At 38.6% G+C, this 17,104-nt stretch overlaps 1 protein-coding gene and 1 non-coding gene across 22 annotated transcripts in view; both read left to right on the top strand.

Moving 5' to 3' along the window:
- Positions 1–17,104, top strand: part of LOC150050474 (uncharacterized) — a 542,379-nt gene that overhangs the window by 460,906 nt on the left and 64,369 nt on the right. For 16 of the 21 annotated variants that reach the window (XR_016538651.1, XR_016538654.1, XR_016538655.1 and 13 more), the window contains 2 exons: positions 415–476; positions 4,353–4,489. The exons of 3 other annotated variants lie outside the window; for them this stretch is intronic. The gene's annotated coding sequence lies outside the window, so the exon portion shown is untranslated. Of the gene's footprint in view, positions 1–414; positions 477–4,352; positions 4,490–17,104 lie in introns of those variants that run through there. 2 more of the 21 variants (XM_090352361.1, XM_090352366.1) reach the window with 1 other exon arrangement.
- On the top strand, positions 11,032–11,166 carry LOC150050476 (small nucleolar RNA SNORA61). Its single transcript, XR_016538745.1, has one exon. It is a non-coding gene; the product is annotated as a small nucleolar RNA SNORA61 (small nucleolar RNA).

A 17,104-nucleotide genomic window follows, 5' to 3' on the forward strand; every position in this document is an offset into this window, starting at 1 on the left:
TTAACCACCAGAAAACTGAAAGTGTCACTGTGGCTTAAGGAGGAGAACAGTAGCCTTGAGCTAAAGAGCTCAGGGATAGCATCCAGGTCCAGAGTTCAAGCCCCAGGACCACCCTCCCCCACCACCCAAAAAAAGAGCAATTGGAACTGGCAAATATATCTCTTCAGTTTCTTTTCTGTTCTCTTTGATGAATATTGGTGATGTTCAGAACTCGATTTACCATTTTCTGGAGACCAGAGGATATAGGATGAGCATAGGGACACTAAAGGTAGAAGAATATGTAGGGCCCCTGCTAGGTTTGTTATATAAGTTATTAGAGTCCTGGGTCGCATACCCAGGCAATTATTTTTCCTAAGAAGAAGTAATCTGTAACCACATGTATGTAATTTTGCCTCTTGTTTTTGTTATTATCAGTGACCAAACTTGTAACTGCTGTATCCTACTTACATAGAACATGGAGACTAAAACACAGACAGGTAATAAACATACCTTTACTCTCAGCTACCATGTTTCCTAGTGGGAAAACTCTTTGATTTGAAACCAAATAAAACTTTAGAAGATTGGTTAAGGAATTTTAAGATAAGAGGGCAATATCCTCTCAGGAGGATAACTAATAATTAGAGGTTTTGTTTTTTATTTTGTTTATAGAAATGCTTGTTTCAAATGAGAACTGAAATATAAATCTTTAGATATTTGGAAAGTATGTGAGATATTTTTATAAGATATCACTAGTTCTTACTGAAATGGTGATGCCATTTTATGCTCTCATTACTAAGTGTGATTATTCCCTTTTAGAATTGTCTATCTTTTTATTTGTTTAATTTTGGCTGTCTTTCCATGTGTGTTTTTGTATGTCATTATGGAGAACTCTATTCTTAAATCTACAAGATACGTAGATTTATAAAAATACTTACCCTGAAAAATATCAGAATGCTTGAGATATTGAAACAGTATTGTATGTGCTGAGTTATTAAAATCAAATAATAAGATTTAGAATGAGATCTAATCTTCTAATTCTGAAGCATCAGGAGCATTCATAAAATTTCAACACAGCTGGGACATGAAACTCTAAAACATCTTTATTGCTGACCAAGTTGAAAACACTTTTTAATGCAATTGTGATTGTTGTCTATTGTCAAATAGATAGGAATGCAAAATTTCAGTTAAGAGAGTCAGTGAAAGTGAAAATGTATTTTTTTTCCATTGAAATCTACAGACCTCAGATTAAGAACTTTCAATGTGAAGTGTTTAAAAATCAGCTAGTCAATCTCCTAGCCTAATGGATAGTAAATTTCAAATTATTAAGTGAAGAGTAATTTCCTTTAGGTAAATATTGTGAAATACTAGGAAACTGTGTTGCAAAAGAAGAAAATTCTTTTCTGTTCTCTTCGATGAATATTACTGATGGCCAGAACCTCTACCATTTTCTGGAGACCAGAGGCCACATAATGAGGAAGGGACCCTAGACATAGACGAATACGTAGGGTCCCAGCTGAATTTGTGGTATAATGCTGAGTTGCATACCCAGATAGACAAATATTTTTTCTGAGGAAGAAGTAATAAACCAAAAAGTTATATATATATGCATATATAAATATATTTATATAAAATATGTAATGCAATATATATGTATGTTTGTATATATGAAATATTTTATATAAGTACTAGAGATATTTTATGTAAGTACTAGAAAAATCACCCTCCAAATTAGCAAGAAAATAGAATGTTTTATATTTGCAAATTTCTCAACTATTTTTTCTCAATCGAAAAGCTTTCTCTGTCTCCTCAGTCCTACTTGTGATCCAGAGCTTGATTTTAGTCATTTCTTTGACATATTTTAGTTTACTGTTCTAATAGGAGTGTCTACACAATCTATTTTGGAGTTGATTTTTTATAGACTTCATATGATTACATATATGTGCACTGGTTCAAAATAACATTCATTATTTTAACATTCACATGATCACAAATGGGAGTCAGTAGATACAGTAGACTTAAATCTCACACTTTAGACTCACATGGTCCTACCTGCTTGGTCCATTAAAATTTTTTTTTCAATCATTGTCATTGTCTCTTCTCTGAAGCTTTGTGCTCTGACAATTCCTTTCACTGGGCTTCCACACTCAAAGCCCAAGGGTGACAGTTCCAAGACCATGGATATGGCTTCTTCCTTCACTGCTAAGCTGAGCTGTAGTCTCTTCTACCGGGAATATGAGTTAATTTCCTTCAAAGCCACAGAGACTGGATAACACCCCCCTCAAATGTAACCATGGGACTGTGCCGGCGGAACCCATGATCAAAGGGGCCTGGAGTCAAAAGGGAGCAATCGATAAATCCCAGTTCTTTCTCTGATGGGCTGTTCCAAGTTGTGGTGGTTCTTTATGGCATGTTCAGGAAAGCTTTGTATTTTCCAGCAACGGGAGGAGTTTTCTCATTTATATCTGCTTTCCTGCTCTATCATACCTCTGTGCTCTTTCACACTCATTATCCTTTGGTCACACCACTACAAAAGTAGGTCTAAGTCAAGCTGTTTCTTATAGAGCCTGTATATTTACTCCACTGTCTTTTTCATAAGCATTTTCCACTCAAGTAGAGCATCTCCTTGATTTTGGGGGGCTTAGAAAACTATACCAGGTTTGCCCAAAGGAAATTCTCATCAAAATTTTACAATGGCTATGCAGGTTTTGTTCAGCCCATGAATTATGTGCACCAGTATGTTTTAATAAAGTAAGCCAAATACAGATAATCAGAATTTTTATTTTTCTTGTCTGGAATTATTTTTCTTGTTTCTCTCATTATGTCCCTTAGCATGAAAATCTGCATGGATACAGACTCTACTTATTATGTTTACAGCTGAATTTCTAACACCTTGAATAGGAACTATAAAGTCCTTAAATTTCAGAGTCAAAAAAAATATTCATCTTGTACTAGGAGCTGGTGGTGGGCCCTATAATCCTGGCTAATCAGGGAGCTGAGACTCAGCAGGTCACAATTTGAAGCCATCTGTGCAGAGAAATCCACAAAACTCTCTCCAAAATAACCTGCAAAATGGTGGAGTGGAGGCATGGCTCAAGTGGTAGGACTCTGTTGTGAGTAAGAAAGTAGAAAACGAGCCTGGGGCCCCAAGGCCAAACCATTTCACTAGCATATACACACACATACACAAATTTTGGGCTTATAATAATAATGCCTATAACTCTCAAAGAATAAATATTTATTGATTTATGAATTTGGCAGTTGTTGAAAACAGTTCAGCAGAAGCTGAAAGTTGTTTCTGCATTTTACATACTACGGTTTTGGAGAAAAGGATATTTTCTTTTTAGTGATCTTAAAGTTATCTGTGTGACAACATTGTGTCACACAGTGTGACACAGTGTGAACAGATGTGACAACAGTGGCTTTTAGCAGATTCTGACAGCAGGATGAGTGTGTATCCTGATAATAACATGCAGCTAGAGCTGTAGAGGGGTCATTTTGACCGCAGTCTGAGGACACGTGACACCTCCTACCTTTACATTCATTGCTCCTCATCAATGCAGGGTGGGCAGTGGAACTGCAAGGAGGGGTCAAAGGTTAGGACTTGCATTCCTAGGTCATGTGGAAAGTGCTGCCATCCAGAGGTGGGCCTGGTATACCATGTGGTCAGCACTCAGCTATTGTTTGGATGCAGTGAGGGCCAGATGTCAGCAGCCTCTGGAGTTCCAATTACATGGCAGTCTCATTCTGTCCTATGTCCAATCATGGCTCTGATGAGAACATTGTTTAGCCTCAGACCCATAGCCAAAAAATATTCATACCAGGAATTTCTAAGTCATCCTATCATTCAGAAATCATTATGTTTTAATGAGTGTTTTACAACCTCTATGATTATGATTCCTAGTTAGTAACCTAGATACTAAGAAGGCTGAGATCTGAGGACTGAAGTTCAGAGCCAGACTGGGGAAAATATGTGTATGAGACTGCATCTCTAATTAACCAGCAAAAATATCAGACTAGAGGCATGATTCAAGTGGTAGAACATGAGTGAGGGTGAAAAAGGTGAATAAGAGTACAAGGCCCTATGTTCAACCCCTGCTTGCCCCCAAACAAAAATACCATAATACCTTTACTGAGAGAATCAATTTCAAAGTAATTTAAGACTCATAAATTGCAAATGTAGTGCAGTTTTCCTGTATACTCTTCATTCAGCTTCCTCCAATGATATCAAGGTAATCATAGTACAGTACCACAATCAGGAAACATAATCATGAGCTGTAGAGTTTACTCATTTCTCAGATTATTTTACACAGACTTGTGAATGTGTGTGTACATGCGTCTTTTACCTTTACTTTTAAGGACTGCTTTTTTTTCAGATCACCATGTGAATACCAAGGAGCTGTAGCCATTGCCGGGCTGAGGAAGAGGTAGAGTTGAGCAGACCTCATATACTCACATTCCTTTCACTGAAGAATATTCAACCCATATGGAGAAATAGACCATGTTTATTAATCACCCAAGAAAGTATGTAATTTCATTAGATGGAGCTCTGTCTCTGGGCATTGGCTCACAGGAGGAAATGGCTCCCCAGCGACCCAAAGCCCTTCCGCCACGCTCTGTAGAGAGCACACTTTGGGGTCAGCTGCTTGAGTGCACTGCTGGAATCCCAGGCAACGTGGATAACAGCACGCCAAGGGCTGCAGAGCTGTCATAGTCCAAGCAGGGTTATTTGTGGCTTCCAAAGAGGGGCTGTAACCTTTTATGGTATCCACAAATCTCAGCCTTCAAGAGGCAGAGGGGACATGCAACCATGCTGTTCGACCCAACTGGCTCTTTCCCCATGCTGTCTCCTCTGTATTTCCCACTGATATTCCATCTCCAGCCCTGAGTACCTACACAGCTGGCTGGGAGAAAGGACATGGCATTAGCTACCATTACCACGCCCTGGGGAGGGGCTGCTGAAATGGCCAGGCATTCTTTCTGATTCAGTGGGGGAAAGCCCCATAATGTTGTTGACAGGTAGAAACTTTCTAATTTGAGGCCCTGAATAGTCCTTCCTTTACAAAGAAGCATAAAAGTCTTCTTGGCTACAGGGCCAGGACCAATCATGTCTTCATCTGCTGGACTGGAAGGCAGAGTTCACAAGCATTTCCTGTATGCTTTGCCAGGCACAGATGCTGAGGTTGTTCGACTCTTTTCCTAGGATGGAAATGGAGATGACACTTACCTTAAGCAAGAAGAGACTGAGGGAAAATACACAGAAATAGAAGTAAAACTCTATGGAATAATTAACATGATCACTGGATGCATTAACTACCAGTGTGGGTTTCAGATGGGCCAGCAAGTTGAGTGAATAAAACAGAAACTGTAACACTTTAGTAGATGATACCCAAAATACAAATAAAAATAACTTATGTGCATGATCGTGTGCTATACCGAAAACACTTGATATCTGCATTTGGCTTTCAATCTTTCCTCACAAGTCTCTTCTACTACAAAGTCCTACAAAGAAAACTTTGGTTATTTGGGTCTTTGGGAGTTGGAAAGTGTGGAAAATTCAGTTAACTAAGTGGAAGTTAAATCCAAGAAATAATCAGGAGCACAGAGATTAAAAATAGAGAAATAAAAGAACCCTGGAAAATTTAACATAGAGTATCAATATGCACACAATAATATTATCTTTTACAGAGTATATGGGAAGGAGGATGAATAAAATAGCAATAGAAGGTATGGACAGATCTTGTAATAACCAAGTTCAAAGCAATATCATTTATCAACTCCCAAAGAGCCAAATAACCAGTTTTCTTTGTAGGACTTTGTAGTAGAAGAGACTTGTGAGGAAAGATTGAAAGCCAAATGCAGATATCAAGTGTTTTCAGTATAGCACACGATCATGCATATAAGTTATTTTTATTTGTATTTTGGGTATCATCTACTAAAGTGTTACAGTTTCTGTTTTATTCACTTAACTTGCTGGCCCATCTGAAACCCATGACACCTACACATATGTTTTATATCCCTTCAGTATAGAAACTTTGAGCTGTTTCGTAGGATTGATTCTCATTTCTTTTATTTAGTGAGATACATTTGAAGCTTGTCCTGGTTCTTTCATTTATCCATAGTTTATTCATTTTTATTGGTGGGTATTATTCCGTTTTATTGATATGCTATAGCCTGTTTTTCTTTCATCCATTGAAGGGATCTGTTTGTTGATACCTTTGAGTAATTATGAACAAACACACTTTAATAACATTTTTACATGCAGGGTTGTATACAGACTTCTAATTTCATTTCACTGTATAATGAGTAGGTAGACTGCTGATTTTCTTCTTTGCTAATGCTAGGCGTGAGCATTGTCCTTGGGCTTTCTCAAGCAAGAACTCTACCATTTGAGCCACAGTGCCACTTCTGGCTTTTTCTAAGTATGAGGTGCCGAGGAATTGAACCTGGTCTTCATACATGCTGGACAAGCACTCTACCACTAGTCCGAACTCCCAGCCCCAAGACTGCTGATTTCTAAGGTAAGCTTTTGTTGTAACTAAAATGTCTTTGTATAACAAAACACCACAGTGATTTTCATGGACTATGTGAGAGAAGATGAAATAAATGTACACAGATTACACAGAAAGAAATATGATTTGTAGATGAAGTGGATTTTTCTATGAAGGATATCTAAAATATTTGACAACTAAATTCTTGAAATGGTTAGAGTTTCTATATACAAGGTACATTACTTTTCTAGGGCTTTAATAAATTACCACCAATTGGTAGCTTGAAATAAGAGATATTTATTCTATTGCACTTATGGAGGCCAGGAATCCAAAATCAAGGTCTCCTAGCTCTAGAGCAAAACCTTCTTTTCTAGCTTCTTTCTAGCTTCTGATGGTTAGAAGTAGTCAGTGGTATTCTACAGAGTGTAGATGTTTCACCTCAGTCTCGGCCTGTGCTTGACATGTTATTCTCCAGGAATGACTATGTTTTCACATGAGTATCTTATAAATGACACCAGTCTTCGGAATTGACAGCTTACCTAAACCCTGTATCCTCCTAATTTGGCTTACTCTCAGAAGTACCTGGTGTTATGATAGGAACATACATTTTTGAATGACACAGTTTAACCCATAGCTGTTCCCATAGCTGTTGTGGTCCCTCAAATTCCTAATCATGTGCATAATATATGGATTTCATCTCAGCATCTTTAATGAACCCATTCCGAGGTCAACTCGAATTCCAAAATCTCATGTAAAAACCATCACCTCACACTGGACATCATTGGATCATGCCTACAGTCCTTAGCTACTCAGGAGGTTGAGCTCTGAGCATCATAGATCAAAACTAGTCTGGACAAGAAAGTCAATGAGACTCATAACTCTGATTAACTACTAAAAAGTTCAAATGTTGCTTTGGCTCAGGTCATGGAGTACCAGCCTTGAGTGAAAAAGCTAAAGGATAGCACCCATCAACAAGAAACGTTTCAAATCTCATTGTCTAAATTATCTGTGGTTATACATGCATACATATATACATTTATATATGTAAATATACATATATCCATGCTTATTTACGGTTATTAGTTTCAGAAAATCTATTCAGCTGGCCAATATAGAAGACAGGATTCAAAAATAAAAGCAGCCTGCCTTCAGAGTTCATCCTCTTTGGTACTCTATCCTACAGCCTCTTATGTGTCCGTATATTTCTCTTTTGGCTCTTGGGCATGCCTAGAAGGTTTCTATTATATGAAAGAATATCTCAGAAAGAGACAACTGGATTATCTTTAATGCAAGAGGCCAGGAAGTCTCTCCTTCTTCATATGCAATTCTGTAGTATCCCTTTGACTTAGTGGAATGGAAAGGAAATCTTTCAACACCTTTTCAAGGGAATGTTATCAAACCAGACCTGTTCTGAGCTATCAGCTCATGGTGGAATTTTTGTGCTAGGGGTTGTAGCAAGGTAAGCCAGAAAGACACGGGGGTCTGTCTCATAGTTCAGTGGGGGAGAAAATCATACAAAAATGATTTCCATACACAGCAGAATAATAGAGGCATATATAGAGGGCTCTGGACTGCACAGGCTTTGTTAACTAATTTCACTTATGAGATTAAGAGGAAGTTTCTGAAAGAAGTCAAAAGCAACATGAGTATTAATACTTATGTTAATTTCCCAAGGAATAGATGAGAAGTAAAGTAGTCTTAGAGAGGCTTCTTTGGAGATAAAAAAAATCTGTTTTCGATTCTGTATAATAATGCCTCTCTCCCAGGGATCATGGCAAGAATTAAGTATGAGAATTAGTGTAAAGTATATAGTAGATACTTTAGTAACAATCTACAATGTTAGTATTTTATGCTTACTATCTATAATCTATCTGCAACATATCTTGTGTCAGGCCCATGAACTGCATTAAGTCATTTGCCTTTAGATCGATGACATCTTTCTAAGAGATCTATGATATAGTCTTCAAATGGTACAGCCATTCAGCCCACTTAAGTTGAGATCTTGGAAAGACATAGTCATTGTCTACATTTTAGGAGAAAACAGATATATTGACTATTCCTATGGAGCTACCAAACCCACAATAAGAGACAGAGGGATCCAGCCAGGAAGACAAGCTTTACTGCTGGACAGAATTGGTTTGTTTGGACCCCTTGCTCTGCCACTTGTATATCATTTGACCTCAGAAAAATCATAGTTTATTTTCTTATAAAATCATGCTCCTAGTGCTGATCTCTATGCCTGGCTCCTGGTATATACTTAGAACTTGCAGTTCTTTATCCTACAAGACTGGTACCTGCTGTCCAGTGGTCACTTCTCTCAATGCATGTAATTACTAGGCCTCAGTTCTGCCTAATCTCCTGTCCCTATGCCAGAAGGAGCAGCCTTTTCTCTCTGGAACACACTCCATAGAGGAAAATTGGAAAGGAATAAAGACTGAAGAACAAGCCAGTCCATTTTTCCACCTTTAAAAAGTAAGATGTGAGGAGCTGGGAATTTGGCCTAGAACCTGGGTTCTATTCCTCTGTACCACATACATAGGAAAAGCAAGAAATGGTGCTGAGGCTAAAGTGGTAGAGCTCTAGCCTTGAGAAAGTCCAAGGACAGTGCTCAGACCCTGAGCTCAAGCCCAGTACTGGCAAAAAAGTAAGATGTATCAGAAGTTTAAATGGGGGAGGAGTCTGCAGCCATTGGCAGCTATGGAGGTTATTTTCCTGCTTTTCCTGTAGGTATCTATTAACCTTATCCACCAACTACATCTATCTGGCTTTGTAAATCTGTAGTATTTTCACATCCTCCATCCCCCTGACCCCATGCTCTGCATGACCCTGTATTTACATTGAGTTCCCACAGCTCCAGGGACCAGCGATGAGACTGGCATCAGGCCGTGTGGGCAGGTAGCTGGCAGATAGCCGGGCATGTTAAGGGGTGCCCTGTAGGTGCAGCTGCTGAGTGAGGTCTTGGATCTGACAGGACAGATGAAGCCCTTTGTTCCTGCAAATAGGCTTTTCCTGGCAGTGATGAAGCTCGCCTGCAGTCCAGCCCCACTCCTCCTCTTCAGCTGCAGCCATTATCCCAAAGTGGTTTTATTGATCTGCTGACTCCCTGTCTCCTGCTTGCACGCCCTCTCCTCCCTCCTCTCTCTCCCTGCACCCATGCCAGAGTTCCTAACTGCTCTGTTGCTGGCTTCACACATGCAAGGCCTTTTTTTCAGGGGTGAACAGTGATTCTGAAGTTAAATTAGACAAATGCACTTGTCTCCTGTGAAAGTAGTTATTCCTTCAGGGTAAGGGTTTTCAAATTAGCAAAGGCTATGTCTCCACTTACCAATCACAACTCTTCTGAATTTTAGTTATTTTTGTTGTTGTTTTGCTTCAAGATTTTGCATGATCTAGGATAGATTGGGTTTCAAGTATTACCCTTGGGCAACCAAAATTTGAAGCATCACAATCGTCTCCCATTTCGAACAATTATAAATTGTATTAACGTTGATATAGTTTTCATGTCATAGAATAAAAATACTCAATATTTTTACAAATCATCAAAAACATCTTGAAGTTAGGTATTTTCTTTTTATGCTGGCTGACTCAGAGATAATTTTTATAATCCCCATTTATAGGTGAAGTTAAATAAATAACTTGAAAGTTAACACCTAACACATATTATAGACAGACTGAAAGCTGAACCAGAGGGGCACACAGCTTATTTTCCCCATAGGAAAGACTTCATTACTGATGCTACTTGAGATTTTAGGCACATATCCAGGATCCTACTTGATCCGAAACTCCATCTGACGTCATCATCAAGGAGGAGGGGATCTCTGGGTGTTAACCACCTGAGTCTTAGAGTTTTTTTTAATTATTATTATTAAAATGTCCCCATTTAGCTCTCTTATTGCTCTTAAGTTTTTTAAAATAGTTTTAGATTAATCTGGAACTGTTGTTTTTCAGTGAGATCATGAAACCTAGAGGTGATTTAAGCCTTTACATAAAGTCAGTGATCAAGCTTCTTCAGAATCTGTTTTCCTTGTGTGATATGGACCAAATCTTAGCCATGGAATCTTGGCTCATGGGTTCTTATGCCTGGAGGATGTGCCAGACTCTCAGTGTCAGAGAAGGTCAGCGGTAACCATACAGACTTAAGAGACACCAGAGACCAGGATGCTGTCATGACCTTTAATTAAACTTATGATCACCTTATGTGCCCGTAAGAAAGGCACATTTAGAAAAGATGTATAGACCATCCATGGGCCTATAATGAATTACTGCCTTGTTAGAATAAGAGAGAGGGAGGTCTATGCAAGAACCAGATTGTGATTATTGGTGAAGGCTGGAGAATGGAGCATCAGTGAGACAATCCCTATACATAATTATTATTTATTACTATTGAGCAATACTATCTGCTGTGCACCAATCCTGTCCAGCACCATATATAACAATGACATGCTCTTGGCCCTGCCAAATCAATACCTTCTATTGCAGACTATAGAGATGACTTTTGTCCTTTATCTGCCCCTGCTTCACATTTTTAAAGTGGGAGATGTTTAGAATAAGATATAAAAGTTGAACCCTCTTCCCTTTCCCATCGGATCTGAATGCTGGTCTTGGTGGTCGTAATGGAGGGAAAATAATAGGGAAGCTTGCTCAGAACAGTGCATTGCAGTATGGCATAGCATGCATGGTGGGCTTGTTTCTAACAGCAATAAAAAAAAGATATAAAAGTTGAATGTCTCACTTTTGAGGCAAGTGCCTTCTGATATTCTTGGTGTTACTGCAAAGTTTAACTGCAATTTTTGTCTTTTGACCTATATTATAAAATTAATCCTGTATCTTCATGAGAAAAATAATAGCATAGATTTAGTCAACAATGTTTAATGAAGAAAGGTGAGTGGAGAAGGCTGGAAAGAATTTAATACTGAAAATGAGTCAGCCTGAAATTCACTTCTACACTTTCACTATATATGTGGGAGACTGTGTTCACGGCATTATTTAGCTACTGTGAGAGCTAAACTAGCCATTCAGCAATCTTGGAACTTCAGTTTCCTCTTAGGTACAATGGTGGGTTTGAGCTAAATCTGAGCAGACAGCATGTATGCTGTTATTCATGGTTTCCATGCCCACAGCAGGCATTACTAAACAAAAACAGTCTATCTGATCAAGCAGTAATATCATCTCATCCTATCCATAAGGGAGCTAATTTCTAATCAGAGTTTTTATTTGTTTGTTTTTTAAAAACCAGCTCTGGAACTTGTATTCTCCAATGAAATCATAAAGCGTGAGTGGTGACTTAAGCCTTCATATACAAAGTCATTGCTTATCCAGATCTTTCCCAATCTAGCTATCCTAGACCCTAAAATAGTTACCATCTTCTTACAGTTTTATGCCAAGAAACTCTCTATTAGATAATTCACAAAGTTCCCTCAATTATTTTAAGGAGGGAAAATATCATGAATAAATTTCAATAAAGAAGACAACTCATTTTTATAAAAAGATTGTATTGTTTACAACACATTTAGGCAAAACCACATTCATTTTACATCTACTCTATATTAGTACTGCCACAAGTAACTCCTCTATTCGCCTTCTCCCTGTGGTTTTCTCAGTTGAATCTTAATAAAACTTTAAAATTGTGGTATCCATTCTGTTGTTGATGTATAGCAATGGCACGATCAACTCTACTGTTAGTTTCTTTTCTGGAAGTGGACATTGAATGTTAAGTATCTCCAGTGGGTGTTCCATCACAGATTTCTTTCTTCTTTATTATTGAGAAAATATTAAGTATACATAAATAATGTGTTCTTTTATGATATCATCTTGAAAGAACATGCATTTTAAAGAACACTGACCTGCTTTTTTGAGAGCCCTCATTTTCAGGGAGTGTCTGCATTTCATATTACTTTTCTTCAGTTAGTTGAAATGGGGGATGCTGCTATTCTCATCAAATGCTGAGCTTTGGGTGAAGAAGATTCAGTAGAAATATTAATTGAGTTCATGTTATAAAATGTATGCACTGGTCTTCAAGATCCAAATCTTGTTTTCTAAGTTAAGGTTATTTCAAATCAGGTTAACCCAGCCTGAATACATCACATCAAAGACCTGTTGACTTGGAGATGTTGAAGGAAAAGGATTTTTCAGAATGGAAGGATGGATGAATTAATGAACCCTTTGATTATGGGTGACAAACAGCACAGTGCCTCACAAGTAGATCAATATTTGTGATAATGCAGGGTTTATACCATGAATCTAACTTAGTCATCTCCTAGCTATGCAACCATGAACAACATCTCAGACTTCTTAACTGTTGTAAAATATTGTAGAAAGTCCAGTGAATAAATAATGTCTATGTAGATTCAGTCTCCCTAAGGATGGCACAGAAAGCAGAAAACATAAAGGAAATCAAATATATCAAATTATATATTAAAACAGTAAAGGCATTTTCATAGTAGGACAACCATCAATACAATTAAATGTGAGATTATTGGTGTCCTGTCCTTTTATACAACTGTAGGGAAAGCATGGACTCTTTCATAGGAAAGAGTATGACTCTTTCCTTTCATAAATATTTTTGAAGCAGAGCACAGGTGAGGCTGAAAAGGATGCTTCTAAGAATAAGAGAGGGAATATTTATTTTCCTGTTTTTGTAGCCCTCGTGAACTCACAAGCATTAGTAGGAGTATTGAATAGACAAGAGTTTGATCGTAGTGACTTTGTTTTAGGAATTGGGAAAGTGACTGATGTGGCTCAGGACACTCAGATGTTCCTACACTCGGTGGCTTCTGGTAGAAGCAGAGCCATACCAGGCTCACGGATCCTCCATGTTGCTCTGGTTTCTAGGTCTTTGTTTCTGTTTTTTTTTTCTCCCACATAAGGACAGTGTATAGCAGATACATCTTGGAGGCTTACTTCTAGATTTGGAATGAAGAAGTAGATGAAACCATGCATTGTGTTCTTCAACTCATGTTCCAGGGAAGCTTGCAATCTGTGCATCTGCTAGGAAAGGGGATGACTGCCTGTAAGCTTGGATTTTAATATAGCAGAATGTGACCAGAGACTCTTGCTTCTGTTGGGGCCCACCTGGAGCAAGTAGGCAGCATTCCTTTAGGTACTGCTGAGCTGTCCTAACTCAGGTAAGAATGACCCATGTTTGATAGGTCATGCGGAGCCATGAGTCCCAAAAGGCAGTACACACCCTGGAGTGGCGACCTCAAAATTGTACCCTCTGATGTCCGAACTCTTATCACTGCTTCTCTATCAGTACCCCTTCAAATCTGGAAATGTAGATGCCCTTATTTTCTGAAACGAATCTAAGGTTTTTTTTTGATATTTTTTATTGTAATTAATAAAAGGGTTACATGATATTTGCCAGATAGAAGGTGCATTAATTCACATACATTGATACCCGTTCACATGTTTTGGTCCCACCCCCCCATCTTGTTTTCCCCCCTTCCCTATCCAATTTCAAATAACCAAATACAAATATATCCAATATATCAGATAACAAAGTGAGATACTGTAACGAGATTTTTAATGAAGGATGGCTTGAAAGCCACCAGAGCTCACTGTTTTCACCAAAATGTCTTTCATTTGATAGAAAATATTTGAAGTTTGCAATGTATATTTGGACTTTCTTTTCATGTGGGGCGTGTGTGTGTGTGTGTGTGTGTGTGTGTGTGTGTGTGTGTGTGTGTGTATGTGTGTGTGTTTCTGGGTTTAAACTCAGAGCCTTGCAGTGCTCATTTTTCATATTGGAACTCTTGATTTTGCCTGATGGCCTTGGACAGCAGGTTCTACCAGTGTCTTTTGAAAAGTTGAGATTACAGATTTAAAGTAACTTATTTGTTCAAAGGGGTCTCACTAACTTTCTGCTTTGGATGCTCTCACATTGAGACCCTCCCAGCCCTTGCCTCAAGTTGAGATTATAGGAATGAGCCACTCTACCTAGGTTGTTTAGGCTTTCCAGAAATGTGTACTTAAGCTATTGTGTAAATCAAACATATCTTTTAATATTATTACTTAAGTTTATTGAAAACAAAAATCCTGGTTCCTCCTAAACATATCTGCTATTGCACTTTTAATATTTGAATTTTAAGCATTCCCTAATCATCTGAGAAGGTAGACAAATGATCACTTAATCATTGTTAGTTTGATCACCATTAGTAACATCTCCTAATGCTATTGGAATTGCATAGTATCAAAACAAGTACCACACTGTGAAAGGTGACCTGAAGGGGAAATTTCACCTATTCTCAGGTGTCATGAACTTTAAAAATCACCCTTCATAAGAACTGGGAAATCCAGATGTGGTGGCTCATGCCTATAATCCTAGATACTCAGGAGGCTGAGATCTTAGGATCAGGCTTCAAAGCCAGCTCAAACACAAAAGGACCTGAGGCTCTTATCTCTAAATAAGCTCTAGAAAATGGGAAGTGGGACTTGGCTCAAGGGTAGGGTGGTAGCCTTTAGCTGAAGAGCTCAGGGACAGTGCCCAGGTCGAGTTCAAGTCACACGACCCACCCCCTTTCCCCCCAAAAAAGAAGAACTGGGAAGGGACAATTGTTAAAAGTAAAAAGTAAACCCCTCTGATATAAAAAAGCAGGCAATCGACATTTGAAACCTTTCTGGCCAGGATTCACTGTGTGTCTTAGAGAGCAGAGGTTGTGAGATGCATCGTGAGTTTTTTCCCCTCTCCCACTCACACTCAGGCTGGTGAGCCTTCAACAGAATCCAAACCGGCCACCATCAGCCTCTTCACTAAAGTCTGGCCCCCTGTTGTCCCTGCTACATGGACTGGAAATAAGCCTGACAGACACTGCAGGCCTCTGTCAATGGGAAGACTTGATTTGCATGATCCCTGTCTTCTACATTCTGAAAACAAAGTGGGTAATATCTCAGGATGAGTCTCAGAGGTAAAAAACCAAAAGGATTTAATTGCATTGTTCACCAGCTATGATGGTTTTTTTTTCTGAAAGAATAGAGAAACTAGAGTCCACAGGCCCTTCCATATAATAAGGTTAATATCCTTCTGCCCACTTCTCAGGACTCTAACCTCTTCATCCTGCTGAAGGAAGATGCTGGGAGGTGCCATTGCATGCATTCTGAGGCCAAGGACTGTGCCAGGCTTCAATTACTGGGCTGGGCTTCTCTCTCTCTCTCTCTCTCTCTCTCTCTCTCTCTCTCTCTCTCTCTCTCTCTCTCTCTCTCTCTCTCTCTCTCTCTCTCTCTGTGTGTGTGTGTGTGTGTGTGTGTGTGTGTGTGTGTGTGTGTTAACAGGGATGTCAAATGCCCCATGGCAGGAAGTTCTCACTGTTATATTTGTACCTTCCTGTTAGGCAAAGTCAATTTTGTTTTTATATTATTACTTAATTTACAGACAGGAAAGTCATTTGGATCTGGAGTTGTCTTGATAACGCTGCTAATGCAGCTGCCAGGACTTCCCTCTGTACTGGCCAAGCCCTTGGACACTGAACACCCTCATTTTAAGGTTCCAGGTGTGGATTTCAAGGGTGATCACATGACATCCCATAATCACATTTATGAAAGGGCTAATTAAAAATACAGATGTCTTCAGCTCACAATAACCAGACAGCTGAAATACTTATTCTTTTTTTTTAAATATTAAAATTCTGTGTCCTCAGTTCTTTCCAATAGAAAAGCTAATAATAGATAACAAAGCATGGCTAGAGAGGTATTTGGTGTGTATTCTTTTGCTAATTAGCATGCTTTGTTTGCAGAGAAAACATCTAGCACTTCTACAAATTGGTATTTTACAACTTGGCCTTTTTAAAAACATTGCTTCCAGTTCCTTGGCAGGATAGCTCAGATATAGAATTGTTTAGCTCAGGCAGGAGAATTTTCAAAGATCAGCTTTTCTATCTAACACAGATGATCTGATTTAAGAACAGAGAACCATTAAAGGTTATTCAGCTTAAGAAGAGGGTACCTTATAATACGAGTGTCAGATTGTCTCTTTAACTCCTTGGAAGAAGAATAGATAGAGCAATTCGCATAGAAAACAATGTCTTAGAGGTGTGTGAACCAAGGAACTTTGGCCTGGTGAATGGAAATTCTACAGACATTCTAGGTTTACTTATGGGAACCAGAGAAAATTTGTTTCTCCTCATTTGGTTGATAAAACATTTTAATTGTGAATATATAGTCAAAATAATGTCTAGTTGGGGTATACGCACATGTTAAAAATGCTGATGTGATTTCTGTTCTTCAGCTGCTTATATGGGTACAACTGCTGTTCTTGTAGGACTGCTGGGAAAAAGCATGGTTCTGGGCATTGTACACAAGCATGTGGAGACAAATGGAACTGCAAGAAAGAGATGCATGTTGACATGTATGCAGGCTCTGTAGTCACTTTGAGAGCACTAGAGAGTAACACTAGAGATGGGAAGGTCAATTGATGAAAGCAGAGATTGAGGGTTGGATTCATAATCTAGATTTTGTATAACTTTTTATTTCATCCCCAGGAAAGATGATGAATGATCCTTAGATGGGAAAGCTGTCGATGTTTTAACTTTTTTACCCTCTTGGACTAAGAATGGAGATAAGATATCACCAGTCCTTCCTTCATCTGGGATGTTCATTTTGTTTTGCACCCTTATTCCAGAATCAAGAGAACTGCATGTGCTCTT

Source organism: Megascapheus bottae, chromosome 18 (genome assembly GCF_031878675.1).
Source record: "Megascapheus bottae isolate mThoBot1 chromosome 18, mThoBot2.hap1, whole genome shotgun sequence".
NCBI classification, from domain to species: Eukaryota; Metazoa; Chordata; class Mammalia; order Rodentia; family Geomyidae; genus Megascapheus; species Megascapheus bottae.